The following is an 8,760-nucleotide window of genomic DNA, read 5'->3' as shown; positions in this document are numbered from 1 at the left end:
ATTCCCACCATCGACCACGATTAACAAAAAGATTTGTATTGGAACGTTTACACTCAAGGAAGAAAGAGGTATCTGAATCATCAATATGTGGAATGTTGAAGAAATAGTTAAAATAAACAAAGATTCCTAGCATGGCTGAGGCTGACTCAGGCTGGGACTGAGAGAGGCCTCTTAGGATAAGCTCCAGGCTGCAGGGGCAACTGCCTGGCCATCCTGGCCTCCTCCGCGCCTCCTCAACACAGCACTGCTATGACTGGGACCGAAAGAGTGTCTCAGATGCCAGTGCAGTCAGCAAGCTCATTCCCCACTCTCCTCGCTAATTTCTGTCAAAATGTCTATAGCCCAAAGATACAGCCAGCATCCGCATCCTCGTGCACCACGCTGTCCTCGCCATGTAGCCTGTAAGTTGTGCATGCAAAGTCAGTCATGCGCACATCCACTGAGCTGGGGCCAATGGGCTTGTAGGCACAGGCACCAGCAGACTCATTAGCCCACTCCTCTGAAAGGTCCTGCAAGTCCTCAGCATCTGAGTCCAGGGCCATCTCTGGCTGCTCCTTACCATCACAGACGAGAAGGGAGCTAGCTGGAGTAAAAACAGTAGGATTCCTGCCGCCCTAACACTGCATTAAGCTCAGTTAGCTTCTTGAGCACAAGACCCTGGAGCTCTTGACACAAGTATCGTCAGTTGTGGAAAGACTGGAAATTTGCCTCCTTGAAGCCTTGCATGGACAGTTCCCCCCATGGTACTTGTTCATGAATATGAGCTTCCCACTGCCTTCCTGGTACGCCTGCATGCCGCGCACACACACACCCAATGACTGCAGATGTGCTCTGCTGGCACCATCGGATCTGGTTGGCTGCTTTTTCCTCTGATGCAACATCACCATACTGTCGTGTGCCCATCTTGAGGTTCAGGACACATGGCACCTTATAGCAGGAGGTTAGATTCTCCAGTAAAATAATGTACTGATTCCAATGTTTCACATTCCCCTTCATTCGCTGTAACTGTTGCTGGTGGCACTTCATGCTCCAAGGGTTATAGTGTTTAAGCTGGGAACTCACATTTCTCTTGTCCTCTGCACTGTAGTAGTATGAGACTTCAGCTTTCTTTAACCACTCAAATTCTTCTTCTAATTTATGGCACTTCACCTTCTCGTCTTTCCGGTGCTGGTGCACTCAGTCCTTGGAAATCTTTTCTGTTTCTAGGACATGATGCTTTTTCTTTGTCCATTTTAGGAGCTTACTTTTTGGTTCAAAGTATGAATTGTCTACATTGTCCACAGTTCCGTGGTCTCCTTGTATGGGATATGCTATTAAACACAAATTCCTATCTTCATCTTCTTCAAAACACACAGACACCACACCTTTGTACTGGCGGGGGAGAAGGGGTGTCTTGACATGGCTGTGCCTGACCTCCTCACTTTTTTGTTACATTGTACAATTGTTGTCAGGTCAGGACCTTAAGGTGTCAAACAGATTTTGTGAGCAAACGGCGGTTATTTCTGTTTTAGACTTTCCCGCCTTGGGCTTAAGTAATAGTCTATAGAGGCTGAGTTGGACTACTATGAGAGGAACCCAATTTAGGATGTGCTTAAAACTGCCTTTATCCAAAAATGATGTTTTCATTGCCTTTAAACAGATTTATGCCTTCAGTCTTTTTTTTTTTTTTTTTTTGCTTAGCTCAGTTCTTTCCAAGGTACTCCTTGTTCCCTCATCTTGCTCCTTACTAAGACTTGCCCTACCATCTCTCAGTATATACTTAACTTTCTGAGTCTGAAGCCATGGACCTTCCTTCTTCCATTTCCTATTCATGTCATCTATCCTATATGATACTATAACTGAGAAGTAAGAACAAGGAAAGAAAGAAAAATAAGATAAAATGTGAAAAAAATGCTGCAGGAAGGGGAAGGGATACAGAAAAGCATTGTGTGTTGGAGATGACTTAAATACATTTTTTTAAAATGGATGCTTTGTTGTTTTAAATTTAGTCTGATGTGTATGGATCCTTCTAAATAGTGTGAATGAAAAAAAAAAAGTACTTAGAACATTCAGCAGTAAAATGTGATTATTCCAAAAGATTGCATTAGTGTTAATTCTAGGCTAAAAATAAGGAGGGAAATGCCTTCTAGAGATAGTTACAAAGCAATTTTTATTGCTTGTTATAGTTGTTGTTAGGTGACATGGAGTTGGTTCTGATTCATTGCAACCCTACGCACAACAGAAAACAAAAACAAACACTGTTAATTTTGCGCCATCCTTACAACTGTTGTTTTATTTGAGTCCATTGTTACTGCCACTGTGCCAATCCATCACTTTGCGGGTGTTTTCCTTTTTTTGTTGACCTTCCACTTATCAAGCATGATATCTTTCTCTAAGAACCTTCTACTCATTCCACCTGACAACATGTCCAAAGAATGAGATACAGAGAGTCTCCCCATCCTCTTCTGGCAGTCCATGGTACTTTCAATATTCTTCACTAACACCATAATTCAAATTCATCAGTTCTTCTACAGTCTTCCTTGTCCATTGTCCAACTTTCACAAGCATATGGGGTGCTTGAAAATACCATGACTTGTGTCAGGTGCACCTTAGTCCTCAAACTGATATCTTTGCTCCTGAACACTTGAAAAAGGTCTTGTGCAACAGATTTGCCTAATGCAACACATCATTTGATTCTTGATTACTCCTTCCTTGAGTGTTGACTGTGGATCCAAGTAAAATAAAGTTTTTAACAGCTTTAATCCTTTCTCCATTTATCATAATGTTATCTATTGGTCCAGTTGTGAGGATTTTTCTCCCCATTGAGGTGCAACCCATACTGTAGGCTATGTTCTTTGATCATCATCAGTAAATATTTTAAGTCTTCTTTGCTTTCAGCAAGCAAAGTTGTATCATCTGCATATCACAGGTTGTTAATCAGTCTTCCTCAAATTCTGATGCCATGTCCTTCTTCATGTAATTCAGCTTCTTGTATTATTTGCTCAACATACAGTTTGAATAAGTATGATGAAAGAATAAAAGCTGGTATACACCTTTTCTGATTTTAAACCAATCAATGTCTGTCTGATCTTTTTTAACAACTGACTCTTGATCTACGTACAGGTTCCTCATGAGCACAATTAAGTGTTCTGGAATACTCACTCTTTGCAACGTTATCCATAGTTTGTTATGATCAACACAATTGAATGCCTTTGCATAGTCAATAAAGCACAAGTAAGCATCATTCTAGTATTCTCTGCTTTCAGTCAAAATCCATCTGTCATCAGCAATTATATCCCTCTTTTCATGTTCTTTTCTGAATTTGACTTGACTTTCTGGCAGCTCCCAGTCAATGTACTGCTGCAATCATGTTTTAGTTATCTTCAACAGAATTTGACTTGCATGTGATATTAATGATATTGTTAGGTGATTTCTGCATTCCATTGGCTCACCTTTCTTTAGAATGGGCACAAATATGGATGTTTTCCAGTTGGTTGGCCAGAAGTTTGCCTTCCAAACTTCTTGGCATAAATGAATGAGCACCGCCAGTGATGAATCAGTTTGTTAAAACATTTCCATTTTTATTCTATCAATTCCTGGAGCCTTGTTTTTCACCAATATCTTCAGAGCAACTAGTACTTCTTCCTTCAGTATCATGGGTTCTTGATCATATGCTGCTTTTAGAAATGGTTCAACATCGACCCATTCTTTTTGGTACCATGACTAAGTGTGTTTTTTTCCCCCATCGCTTTTTGATGCTTCCTTAGTAACTCAATATTTTCTCCACTGTTGTTGTTAAGTGCTGACCCCATGTAGCGTTTCCTAGGAGCAGCTGGTGGGTTTGAACTACCGACTTTGCAGTTCAAACTGATCTTGCAGTCCAGCACATTGTCCTGCAGCGCCATACGAGGACCAATTGATTGTTGGATTCAAAAAAGCCAATATCAGTCCATTTCTGCTAACTGATACCTACAATAGTGACCTTCACGTATTCAACTTAATTTTTGAGACAATTTCTCATTTTCCTAGATTCATACTTCATATATTCCATGTTCTGATTATTAATGGATGTTTGCAGCTATATATTCTCATTTTGAGTTGTGTCCCCTCTGCAAATTAAGTCCTCAAAGCTTTTATCCATTCACGTCATTAAGGTCAACTCTACTTTGAGGAGTCAGCTCTTTCCCAGTTGTATTTTGAATGCCTTCCAACCTGAGGGGCTCTTCTGGCACTGTATTTGACAACGTTTCACTTCTATTAATAAGATTTTCAGTGGCTAACCATTCAGAAATGGTCCTTCTCTCCTTATTACTAGTCTGTCTTAAATGGGAAGCTCCACTGAAACCTATCCACCATGTGTGATCCTTCTGGTATTTAAACTACCACTAGCAAAGTTTCCAGTATCATAGCAACACGCAAACCACCACATATTGACAATTTGACAGATTGATGGTGGTGGTTGTGTGCCATGGAGTCAGTTCCAAGTCATAGTGACACTGTATTGAGTTTATTACTTATTCAATGCTAATCATAAATTTTGACAGTCAAGTTGCAACTAAATTGCACATACGTGGAATAAAGGTATTTCAGATTAAGTGATTTTTAGATTAAGAGATATTCACTAACTTGCGAGTTAAAAAGCAGGTTGTTGTGTTTGTCCTTGGAAAAGTTAAGCTAAGAGTAGATAGAAAAAGGAAGAGCTATGTGTCTGTTCTCTATTCTCAACCAACAGAGAGATGAACTGTATTTAGAATTTCTATCTAAACCTTCTTTGAAGGTGCGTATTTCCTTCAGGGATGTACTTTTAGAATAGGTTAGGGGAGGAAGGCGTCACCGTGTGAATTTATGTATTTTTCAGAATATGCTCCAGTAGGGTTTTCTCTTATCTTTTTAAAAGAGAGAAAAAAATATTTGGAATTAATAAGCTAATACTTATTTTTAAACTGCAGAAGAACTAAATCATTTCATTTTGACTCTCTGAAGTCAAACTAATGAAAACTGGAGCACAGCTTAGGATCAAATACATCAACTACCAATAATCAAATGGAATGATTATGCATGGGAGATCAGCAGTAATTGAAGACACAAAACTCCTAACCTAGGCTAAGGCAGAATTGGCAAGCAACAACATAAGTGAAGGATGTTATTCTACATGGCACGGGCAAGGTAGGAGGAAAAACTGAAATCAGCGGTCAAGTCATATTCATGATCGTGGAGATTTGATGATAAAGAGATGAGAGGAGTGTGCAGTTATGGAGATGTATGGCTTAGATGCTCATCAAGAATGACTTACCTATCACCTGTGAGAGGCCCCATTGACTGACAGCCTTCAGTTCTAGGTGTCTTCAGGATCCTAGCTTTTAGCCAACGTCATGCTATTCCTAGGCAGTTTGAGGAAATAACTGAATATGATGGAAGTGATAAGACTTAAACATTTTTGTCCAATATGGGACAACTCTTTGAAAATCTTTGCAAGAGATTTCTCTGTTAGGCTGGACAAGACTTCCTCAGAGCTGACTGCTGTGAGTCACTTCCTATCCACTTCCCCTTCCTTTCTTCTCCTTTCACAAGTGTCAAGCCTGCATTGCTGCCTGAAGGCTTTTCCTACCAAGTTCTATTTTCTCTTCCCTTTATCTTTCATAGGCCATTGAGTTGACTCCCACATACAGTGCCGCAATGTATGTTAGAGTAGAATTGTGCTACTGAGGGGTTTCAATTGTTGTTGTTGTTGTTAAGTGCCCTCGAGTCGGTTCCGACCCATAGCAACCCTGTACAGGGTTTCCAAGGGTGTAAATCTTTACGGGAGTAGAAAGCCTCATCTTTCTCCTGCAGAGTGGCTGGTAGTTTCGAACCGCTGACTTTAAGGTTTGCAGCCCGATTCGTAACCACTACGCTACCAGAGCTCCTTGTTTTTATTTGGAAGTGGATTGCCAGGCCTTTCTTCTAAGACGCCTCTAGGGGGATTCATGACCCCTTAGTAGGATACCAAGCACATTTAACTGTTTGCTTTAATAATAACTCCATAAATCTCTTCCACACTAAACTTAATTTTGCTGTCAACCCAAACAGGCAGGATGCCATTCTTCTAGGATATAACTTGATGGTAAGCTAGTAAGATAAATTACCACCAATAACTTCATATATGCACATGAAAGTTGGACAGTAAATAAGGAAGACTGGAGAAGAATTGACGCTTTTAGAGTTATGGTATTGGAGGAGAATGTTGAAAGTGTCGTAGGCTGCCCATAGAACCAACAGATTCATTTTGCAGAAGTACAGCCAGAGCGCTCCTTGGAGGCCAAGGTGGCCAAACTTCATCTCTCATCCTTCAGACATATTGTTAGGAGGGACCAGTCGCTGGAGCAGGATATCATGTTTGGTAAGGTGGAGGGTCAGAGAAAAAGAGGAAGACTCCCCAGCGAGATGCATTGGGAAACTGGCAGCATCAATGGACTCATGTGTGGCAGCAATAGTGAGTTTGTTCCAGGATCAGGCAGTGTTTCGTTCTGCTGTGCATAAGGTTGCTATCAGTCGGCACCAACTCCATGACACCTAACAACAACAACAGGGTCTTTGATACTTGGTTACTCTTACAATACTACCTTTCCATTTGATCCTGGTTTGCATATTACTACAGGCCAAACAAATTGTTTACCTGAAACAGGGGTGGGGAAGTTTTTTCTGCCAAAATTTACAGGCCCTACAAAATTATCAACTTTAAAATGAACCTGCTATATTTGGTCAAGCAATTAATTTAATGTGATAGCTAGAGTCCTGGGGTGGTGCTGTAGGATAAGCACTGGACTGCAAGTTCAGTTTGAACCTAACGTGGTGGTTCTAACTCACCAGCTGAACCTCAGAAACCCTATTCAGGGTTGCTGTAAGTCGGAAATGATTTGACAGCATTTAACAACAACAACAAATGTGCCTGGAGCTGCGGTTGCCTTGGCAAGGCCAGACCAAATGATTTCATGACCCTTATGTGGACTAATCCTGTTGTGGTGCTGTGGGCTAATGCATCAGAATGCACAGTCGTTTGAATTGCAAGTGGTTCAAGCTCATCAGCTGCTCCTTGGTAACCCTATACAGGGTCCCAATGCGTTGGAATCGACTAGACAGCACTTAACAACAACAACATATGGCCTACATTCCCCACCCCTGATCTAAAGGATAGGTTACAGTAAGCCCGATCAACAGAGAAATATAACAGAATACAGAGAAAGAAAGAATACTCTGTTTTCCATTCCCAAAAGTTGTACCCTTCTAAATACTCAAAGAAGTAATAAAATGAATTTTTGTTTCAAGTGCCTTCGAATCAGTTCTGACTCATAGTGACCCTATATAGGGTTTACAGTGAGCAGCTAGGAAGTTTGAACCACCAACCTTGCAGTTCAAACCAACCTTGAAATAGAGTGCTTATCCTATGGTGCCAAAGCAGGACTCTATTAAGATGAACAGTTGAGGAAAATAAGCAAAAAGGTGAAGACAGCTAACAGAATTATTTTTCATTTAACTGTATATATTCAGTTTTTCTTCAGAATAGACAGAGGAAGACAGAGCACCCACAAAGTACTGGAAAATATTCCTTAAGATACTTTCTCAGTTTCTATAAAACAGTGAATTTTTATGTGCTTTTGAAGTGGTTGTTGATAAGCCACCCAGCTCTCAAAGTTCCATAATTTAGGGGAAACGGCAGTTGAAAAGCAGGTACATTCATTCATTCATTCATTCATTGAATAAACCTTTATGAAGTGTCTAGAGTCCTGGTTTAGCACTATAGGATAAGCACTGGACTGCTAACCAAAAGGTTGGTGGTTCAAACTCACCAGCCACTCTTTGGAAACTCTCAACAGGGTCACTTAACAACAACAACTTTTTATTAAAAAGGAGCCTTGGTGGCATAACGCATTACACACTAGGCTGCTAATCACAAGGTCTGCAGTTCAAACCCATCAAGCCACTCCATAGGATAAAGATGAGGTTGACGGCTCACATAAAGATTTACAGCTTCAGAAACCCTAGGGAGCAGTTATACTCTGTCCTATCGAGACACTATGAGTCAGAGGTGACTCAGTGGCAGTAGGTTTGATGTTTGGTTTGCTTTTTATAATGTGTAGTTATAAACATCAATAAGGACTGATTGCTACCCTTGAAGGACTCATAGCTAAGTGGGGAAAGTAGGTTTTAAATAGAGTATAAGATGCAGGGAGACACATGGCTTTGACTGACCTTGGAGACTATTTACAAGAGAATTATTACAAGGTAATCCATGGACATGACGATGACATGACCTCTGCTTATCAAAGCCATAGACAGATTGGTAGCTCATACTTTTATAGCACTTGCTTAGTATCAATCTCTGTTCGAGATGCTTATGTATATTAACCCGTCATTGGACAATATCTTTGATATCCCGTGCAACTAAAGTTTTACTCAAGGTAATACAGAAATGGCTGCAACCACACAATGACACAGAACTTCTAGAGGTTCAAGCCAGAGTCAGAAGAGGACATGGAATAAGAGATATCATTGCTGACAGCAAATGGATCTTGGCTGAAAGCAGAGAATACCAAAAAGATGTTTACCTGTGTTTTATTTGTTTATGCAAAGACCTTCAATTGGATGGATCATGACAAACTATGGACAACATTGTGAAGTACAAGTATTCCGGGACACTTAATTGTGCTCATTAGGAACAGTATATAGACCAAGAGACAGTTAGTTGTTCAAACAGAACATGGGAACACTGACTGGTTTAAAATTAGGAAAGGTGTGCAACAG

At 40.4% G+C, this 8,760-nt stretch overlaps 1 pseudogene; it reads right to left on the bottom strand.

Annotated features, from left to right (window-relative positions):
- Positions 1 to 297: 297 nt before the first annotated feature.
- LOC102829008 overlaps positions 298 to 8,760 on the bottom strand; it is a 10,200-nt pseudogene continuing 1,737 nt past the window's right edge.

The sequence above is a fragment of the Chrysochloris asiatica genome, unplaced genomic scaffold (assembly GCF_000296735.1).
Source record: "Chrysochloris asiatica unplaced genomic scaffold, ChrAsi1.0 scaffold00030, whole genome shotgun sequence".
Lineage (NCBI taxonomy): Eukaryota > Metazoa > Chordata > Mammalia > Afrosoricida > Chrysochloridae > Chrysochloris > Chrysochloris asiatica.
This window is presented reverse-complemented; position numbering and strand designations above follow the sequence as displayed.